The following is an 8824-nucleotide window of genomic DNA, read 5'->3' on the forward strand; positions in this document are numbered from 1 at the left end:
CCCGCCGTCCACCCACTCCCCCCCTTGGCACCCCCCTCAGCTCCCACCTTCCCGAGAAAGCCATGCTGAGTGAGCTCAGCTGAGGCCCAGGACCCCCCTGAACCATCTCCCATCGTTATTCTTGCCAACCTTGCCGTGCATTTAGACCGACTTGGGCACCAGATAAAATATTTATGCTGTTATTTATGGGAGTAGCTGTTCCTGCCTCGGGAAGGAATTTTAATGAAAACCAATAAAACCCCCAGTGCATATCAGCAGCTCTGCTCAGGCTCCAGCCCCTCCCTCTGCATTCATCTCCTGTCGATGAGCTCCAGGCTCCTTTCTGCACTCACCCCACCACACTGCGGCTCCCTCAGCTCAGACCCCATCATCCCTCCCCCCCGCCCCCGACTCCTAGCAGCTGGGGTGAATGCATTCAGTGCAGCCAGCATTTCTGGGCATCTGTGGTGTGAGGCCCAGTGTTGGGTGCGGTGGGGATGTGGAACTGAAGGGAGCCGCACCCTGGCCCAGATGGGCTCGCAGCCTGGCCGGAAACAGACCTAGGCGTAAATAATAGGGCTTGACTGAGTGCCTGCCACGTGCCAGGATCCCGGTACCGATGACCTCAATCTCACAACACCTGGGTGTCATCCCATTTTACAGAGGAACATATTAAGGCTCAGAGGGGTGAAGTGCCTTGCTCACGTTCACACAGTATGCGGATGTCAAAGCTGGGATTTGAACCCCCTTGTTAGTCTCCAAAGCCCATGCTTCCCTCACCACAAGGCAGAGTTTGATCAAGGCCCTGAGAGGGATGCAGGCAAATATAGCAGGATGGAGACAAAGTCTAGCAGAGGATGGGCTGTGGGTGGGTTTTGAATGGCAGGGGTATTTCAGAGGGTGGGGCGGGGGACAAGGGCACTGATGGAGGGCTCAGCATGGAGCTGTGTGGGCAGCCTGGTGAGCTGCAGCGTGGCCTGTGAGGTGTGGTGTGGGGAGCTAAAGCTCGCAAGTTACGTTGCAGCTGCTCTGGGGAGGCCATGGATGAGCTTGGAGGGAGGAAGAGAGGAAGGGAACCTGTGAGTCAGATCCCAGTGAGTGAACCAAGATCCACTACCAAGAGGAGGCCCCACTAATTGCATTTCTCAGCGGCTCCTCCCCAGGTATCTTCCTGTGTGGCCCAGGCTGGGCCCTGGGGATAGGAGAGGAGAGAGGCAGGTCCTGCCTTTAGGAGTTCCTGGTCTGGCAGGAAAGTCAGAACCACAGACCCAGAGTAAAGGAACACCAGGGGTATGGGAGGAGGTACCCTACTAGGCCCAGGGGTACCCCCAGGCTTCCAGAGGACAGCGAGCCAGAGCAGGGTTCCCAAGGACAAGTAGGAACCAACCCAGTGGGTACGATGTGAGGAGGCATTCCAGACGGAGGGGACAGCGTGTGCAAAAGCTGAGATGAGTGAGCACGGTGTGTCGGGGGCTGCGTGCAGCCCCAGGGGGCTGGAAGGGGGGCGGGGTGAGCCAGCAGGGCTACACCAGGGGGAGCCTCTGAGTGCCAGGCTTAGGACCTGGAGCTCATCCACAGGGCAGCAGGGAGCCATGGAAGGGGTTAGAGCCAGGGAGTGCCAAGATCCAACGTGTTTTTACATTCACCTTGGAGAGGAATCCTGTTCTGTATGAGGGAGTGTGTGTAGGGGGCTTTAGCTGGAACAGGGCTGTCCGGAGGGGAGAGAAGCAGGTCTCAAGTGTTAAAGGGCATCCTTGAGAGCTCAGGGGGGAACCCTGGCCAAAGCCACAGCGGAGGTCAGCTGCTGGGTAACTTCCCTGATGCACCTACAGAGGACCTGGGATGTGGGACGGGAACTCGGATTCATGGGACAACACTGTGGGCCAAGCTGGCTGAAGACCTGGACTTCGGATCTGGTCCTGACCGTGGAAAGATTGAAGGCATGTGTGCCTCAAGCTCCCTGGCTGCTGGTAGGTGTGATCTCATGACCTCTGACCCCAGGCCCACTCTGAGGTTGGCCACACTGAGTCATGGTAGGTAGAGACCGAACCTGCTCCCCCTCTCAGGCTCCTTATGAGGAGGTGTGGCCACAAGCGAGTGCAGGGTTAGTAGACCTGGGGGCTGTAACACAAAGAGCAGAGGCTGGTGGCCAGTGGCTGGCACGGGGCTGGTGAGTTACACCTCGGGCTGTGTCTTTATCTGCAAAGGAGGATGATAATACCAGCCTCATAGGTATGTGAAGCAGCACCCAGCCTGGAGTACTCGCTCCATTAATGTTTGCTCCCGTTCTCCTGGTTTGGGTTAAAGCTGAATGGAGTTAGGGGTGTCTAGGAGGCCATGCTGCCCACTGTGGCCTATTTCAGTTCCCCACGGGGCAATGAGGCCTCAGGCCCTGGAATCCACTCTCCACCCACTCTCCACACCCTGCTGTGCTCCCTTTTGGCAGATCCCCGAGGGTCCCAGGCACCTTTCTCGCCTCCACAGGTCCCCAGTGTGGGAGAGTAATGTGGTGTCCTCAGGGCTCTCCCTGGCTCATAGCCATTCTCTTGCTTGGTATTCAGGTTGCAACAAATTAAATTATGTCACATAGTACATGACAGAGCTGGGAGTTAAACTCATGCCTTCATAGTCCTAGCCTCAAGCCTTGTCCACAATACTCAATTATTTTGACCAACCTCCTTATTATATCTCTGAGGACACTGAGACCACAGAGGTGAAGCAACTTACCAAAGGTCACACAGAAGTTAGTGTCAGGGGTTAAAAATCCAGTGGTTTCACCACCACTCTGATATGCTTGAGTAATTCAAGAGCTTGGCTATGGTTTGAACTAAGCAAACAATACTACCACCTGGTGGCAGTATGCTCGAATTGCAGGGACAACTCAGTTTCCTCTCCTTCCCCTTCGACTAGAACAGCGGTTCTCAACCTGTGGGTCGCGACCCTTTTGGGGGTCGAACGACCCTTTCACAGGGGTGGCCTAAGACTATCGGAAAACACATATATAATTACATATTATTTTTGTGATTCATCACTATGCTTTAATTATGTTCAATTTGTAACAATGAAAATACATCCTGCATATCAGATATTTACATTACGATTCACAACAGTAGCAAAATTACAGTTATGAAGTAGCAACGAAAATAATTTTATGGTTGGGGGTCACCACAACATGAGGAACTGTATTAAAGGGTCGCGGCATTAGGAAGGTTGAGAACCACTGGACTAGAAGACTGAAACTGATTTCCTGAAAAGTAGCTAGATGAGTGACATCTGTATGACATCGCACACACAGTCCCTTTTTAGATTCCCGCTTAAGAGTTACACTTGCAGGAGGGCTTATGGGGTGGTAAATACGGAATGGAGTTAATTGTTTAAATGGATCTGATCTGAAACCTTGTTGTGCCTGAGGTTTAATCTTCTAGCTCCGTGATGAAGCTATTCTCTCTGCTGTGCAATTCTGGCCCTGAAATGGGCTGTCTCTTTAAAAATTCTTCTGGTTGTAACTGAAGCAGCAGCTGAAGCTGTTACCAGGGGCAACCTGGCAAGCCATCGTGCGTTAAATTAAATTAAACAGGCCTCTGACTGCTCCCCGCTCCTGGAGAAGGGAAGGGCTGTTCCACCTCTCTCCCGGAGAATAAAGTTGCTGTGAAACCTCTTACGCCGCAAGGAATTCACTTCCAGAGTTGATGGCTCCCAGAGGCAAGATGTTTGCAGGCAGCCTGGGCGGGCGGGGGGTGGGGGGGGGCGGCTGCAAAGACCTCTGCCAGAAGGGTGTTTACTGAGGGCCTGCCTGGCAAGGGATCTGGTGGACAGGACGGCTCACCCTTTCTCCTGTTACATCCTTATCTCGAGCTGGGGCTTCTGGGGCCTTTAAGAGGGGGCTGGCCAGTGTGTGAGTCAGCCCAGGCTTCAAGCTGGAGGGCTCTCAGATGTGGCTGCTCCTCGGGGCAGATCTGTGGGAGGGGACTGGGCAAGGTGCCGTGCCAGACCTGAACCTGATTCGAAATCCTTAGACCCCGGTACTAACTGAAGGTGGGAGTGAGGACTAGACCTCGGAGAGGGGTTCTCAGGACATTTCCCAGCTTCTCTGAGGCTCTCACTATTATTTCCCTCCTTTTAGAGATGGGGAAACCGAGCCTCAAAGAGGCAGAGAGTCTAGTATTTAAATAACCTGGTGCTCAGGCCAGGTCTCTCGGACGTCGAGTGAACGTTTCCCCAGAGCACCCAGCTGCAAGTGTTCATGCAATGCTTATCGTCTAAGAAGTGCACGCGCACAGATGCCACTCGAGCCTCAGCACACCCTGTGTGGAATGTAAAGTGGGTTGTCACTACCCTCTTAGCACAGATGGGAAAATGGAGGCGAGGTGATGTCCTTAAAGACACACGGCCAGCATGAAAGCCTGGACCGAAACCTAGGATGGTGCTTTTCTTGCCATGCTGATCACAGCAAGTTTTATGGAGCACTTGCTATGCACCAGGCACACGGTTTGCCTGTGTTAACGCTTCCCGCCCTCTCCACACTCACCTATGAGGTAGAGACTTATTATCCTGATTTTATAGATGAAGCAGCTGTGGCGCAGAGTGGCCCAGCTAGAAGGTAGCAGAGCTGGGAACTCGGCAGCTTAGCCCCAGAGTCCCTGCACCCAACTACCCTAGACCAGTGGTTCTCAAAGTGTGATCCCGGGACCCACAGCATCAGCACCACCTGGGAATTGATAGAAGGGCAGATTCCTGACTCACGAAATTAGAGACTCTGGGGGGTGGGGCCCACTGCGGGGAGCCCAGTGAGAACGGGCTGGCTGGTGGGTCTTTTGAAAATGAGCCAAAGGATCAGAAGTTGTAACCCTCAGGAAAGCCTGACGATCCTGCAGTTGGGTGGGTCAGTGACAGCGGTGGGTGAACGGTGGTTTGGGTGAACCAGCAGAGACTAGTAGGATGAGGATAAGCTATTACAGAGCAGGTTTGTGTTAACTCGGAGGTACAAGGATGGATCTTAGCCATTCTATTTACTTTGAAAGGTGACCCCCCCACCAAAGAAGGAAATGCAGGGGGCTAGGCTATTTCAAAGATCTCAATAGAAGCTCTGTTAGTATACCAATGGCTTACGATTCTATGGGTTAGTATACCAATGGCTTATGATTCTATGGGCATCTGAATAGGCTAGCCAGGGACCTTGTTGGTTCTTAAGGAAAATATTCGCCTTGCCCTTTGAACTTTGCCCTGATGACTGCTGTACTTTACATTTGCCAGTTAGTTCCTGACAGCTGACTCCTGTTCTCCCAGGGAAGGGGCAATGAGCAGGGAAGGGAGTGAACATTTCTGAGCATGGACTATCCACTGGGCATGTAGTGCGTCGTGGCCCTGGATCCTCACAGCAGCCCGAGGTGCCAGGCATCCTCCTCCTTTTATAGGTGAGGACGCAGAGGCTGAGAAAAAGCCTCAGACCAGCCCAGCCCCACAGCCTGGGACAGGGCAGAAGTGTCCGGATCCAGTTCAGACCTGCCTCCCTCCAATGTCCCTGTTCTCCCCACCTCAGCAGGCCAACCCTGTGGAAGCTGACACTGCAGAAAGAAAAGGCACAGCAAGGTGGCCGGACTCAGGAGCGTGTTCTGCCTGCACAACTGGAAAGTCCTCTGTGAGGACACAGCAGCCTCCCTGGTCTGCACACCGAGGCCTGCCCCCGCCCCACCCCACCTGGGCCTTCCCTGCCACCTGCCGGGCGTGCACAGAAAGGCAGCGCAGAGGGCTTCTCCTCTCCAGCGGGTGTGGGGAGTAAACAGAGGGATGGGACTGGAGGCCACCCCTGCCTAGAAAGGCTGCTGGCTCAGCCTGGGCCTCAGCTTCTGCCTCTACAAACTGCGATGATCCACCTGGCCTGCCTGAGCCACAGGGGTGGCGGTGTGGTCCGTGTGACGGGTGGAGGGGATTTGAAGGATGGGTGCTATGCCATGGAAGTAAGTCACTGGTGCCTCCCTGTCTTGTGTTCCCTGGAGGGTTCTGTGTGAATCTTAAGATCCGATCAGGTCAACCGCAGCTCCCTGTTGTCACCCTTTCTGGTCCTACCCAGGTCTGCCCTGCAAACCCAGGCCCTGTGGGTCACCTTTGCTTTGCACTGGTCCCCAGGCTTGTAGACTGCCTTGAGCCACTTCTCTCTCTATTCCACTGTCTCCAGAGAAAAGGGAGACCCGTCTAGTCTTGGGTCCAAATCCAGCTCTGGCACCGGTAGAGGCTGGGTGGGTCTAAGAAGTGCCTCACCCTCAGTAGTAACGGCAGTGATGCCTGCATTTTCTCAGCTCCTCCCATAGGTCCCACAGGTGCTGTGTGTACCCTTAAATGACTTTATCTTTTCTCCTGTAAAAGAAACAGTTGGGTCCGATGATGCTAAAGGCTTTGGCTCTGGGTCCTGTATCAAATGAGGAGGGGAGACTCAGTTCCCAAACTTTGCCAGGTAAGCAGGGAGAGAAGCCAGCAGCAAACTCAGAATGTGCTAATATGCAAATGTGAGTGACACCAAGGCCATCAGAGGGATGGAGCTAGAGCCTCGGGAAAGCTGTCCCTTCGCCTGGGCTTTATGTCCCAGAGACTTGAATCTACTTCTTTCTCCTTGCTCATCTGTAGAATGGAGTTAATACCAGTTCTGATTTCCCAGCATTTCTGGGACCGAGTGAGCTAATCTATGAAAAGCACATGAGTGCACAGTACCTAGCTCATCAGCCAGCAGTCATTTATCTCCTTTCCTAGTTGAACCAAATCAAACCACTTAGATTTGTGGAGTGTGTGTGTATGTGTGTGTTTGTGCGTGCGCACTGGGGACCTCGGGATTGCTGACTGGCTGTGTCCTTGGCCTTCCTGCTAGGTCCCCACCCGCTGGGTGTGGAGATGGGGAATGTCCACACCTTTGTTTGTGAGGCCAGCCTGCTAGCACTGCCTGCCTCCCCACCTGCCCCTGCTGGCCAGGTGGAATCTGGTACAATGGGTCGCCTTGGGCAAGTTACTTCCACCCCTGAGCCTGTTATGTCCTTGGTACAGTAAGGAATCACAATACTCAGCTGGCAGAGTGTCTGTGAGGTTTGAATAAAAATCAAATGCAACAGTGAATGTGAACTTCTGAGCTCCATGCCTGGGCACAGGCTGGGGCAGAGGGCACCCACTGCAGGGCAGGCCTGCCCTGAGCTGTGTGCAGGGGTGGAGAACCTGCAGCCCTGCACATGTGCATGTGTAAACTACGGGGAAAGGGAAGAAACTCAAGTAGGTGAGTTAGCTTGGGACGGGGAAATTACTTCTTTAAGAATTATGAGTTTGAGTCATCTTATTTATAAAAAAAATAATAGGGATTTTAAGACTTAAAATTCAGTTATTCAACTACATTAAACTTAACAGTAGTCACAAACTCCTTCTGGGTGCCCAGCTCTGTGCTAGACAGTCGTTGGTGGGGGAAGATAGAGGGAGACACAGGGTTCCCCTCTAGGGGGCAGATCCCTTGAGATAAGCTAGAGGCTGGGAATGGCTCTGCTAACAGCAACAGCAAAGTGCTGTGGGGCCAGAGGGTGGGCAGGGAGACAGGCTGGGCCCCTAATGCGATCTGCATCTGCCTGGAGCCTTTCATGTTCTCTCACTTCATCCACACAGAAACCCTGAGACAGATGTTAGAATCCCACTTTGCAGATAAGGAAACTGAGGCTTAGAGAGGTGAAATGATTTGCTGATGGAGACAGAATTTTAACTTGGTCTAATTCCAAAATATTCTTAATACCCACTCAACCTTGAGATTTGCCACCAAGAATCGATCTGTGACTCTGTGTGTGTGTGTGTGTATAAGTGTGTAAGGGGGATGGGAGGAGGGAAGGAATGACAGATAAAAGCAATCTGCCTGATCATATTTTTGTAATTTGAGAAAGAGGAAAGGGAATGAAGAGCTGGGAAAGGAAGTCATAAACACTCACCCACACACACACAAACACTCTGCTTATTTTTGGATTATGGGCCAAATTATCAGCTTTTATAATGTTTTCTCTTGTAATTTTATTAGCAGACTAGAGGCCCGGTGCACGAAAATTCGTGCATGGGGGTGGGTGTCCCTCAACCCGGCCTGTGCCCTTTTGCAGTCTGGGAGCCCTTGGGGGATGTCCACCTGCCAGCTTAGGCCTGCTCCCCAGGGTATTGGGTCTAAGATGGCTTAGGCCCGCTCCCTAAGCCACAGGTGAACATCCTTAGTGTTGCTAAGGAGGCGGGAGAGACTCCCACCACCGCCACTGCACTTGCAGCCATCAGCCCGGCTTGTGGCTGAGTGGAGCTCCCCTGTGGAAGCACACTGACCACCAGGGGGCAGCTCCTGAGTTGAGCATCTGCCCCCTGGTGGTCAGTGTGTGTCATAGCGACTGGTCATTCCTGGTAGTTCCTCCGTTAGGGCCAATTTGCATATTAGCCATTTATTATATAGGATGAGCAGCTGTTCATTGGTTCTTCAGCTGCTCTTCATCCTTTGAATGGCAGGGGCTCCTCCTGCCTGGGACAGTCCCACCCCATTAGGATGGAGTCTCTTGGAGCTGCAGCACTGGTGGGTCAGACCATCAGCTGCTCACCCAGCTGTGCTGCTGTGGGTGGTGACCCTCTCAACTGGGTCCCACAACTGCTGCTCTGCAGTCCCATCTCCTCCTTCCCCCGGCCCCAACTGTGACTTCATCTCTGCCCTCATCCTTCCAGACCCCGCTAATGATACATGGAAACCCACCTTTTCTCCCTCAACACTTCATCCACCCTAGATTCCCAGTGGTTTTCAAGGGGTCACCCTCACCACCCGCCAGCCAAAAGCACGGCACTCATCACCCCCCCCCCCCCCCCT

At 53.3% G+C, this 8824-nt stretch overlaps 1 protein-coding gene across 1 annotated transcript in view; it reads right to left on the reverse strand.

Moving 5' to 3' along the window:
• The window catches only part of TTC22 (tetratricopeptide repeat domain 22), a gene marked incomplete at its 5' end in the record, with an annotated part of 20114 nt that overhangs the window by 6838 nt on the left and 4452 nt on the right, over positions 1-8824 (reverse strand). The window lies entirely within an intron of this gene.

This window comes from Myotis brandtii, unplaced genomic scaffold (genome assembly GCF_000412655.1).
Source record: "Myotis brandtii unplaced genomic scaffold, ASM41265v1 scaffold57, whole genome shotgun sequence".
Classification (NCBI taxonomy): Eukaryota; Metazoa; Chordata; class Mammalia; order Chiroptera; family Vespertilionidae; genus Myotis; species Myotis brandtii.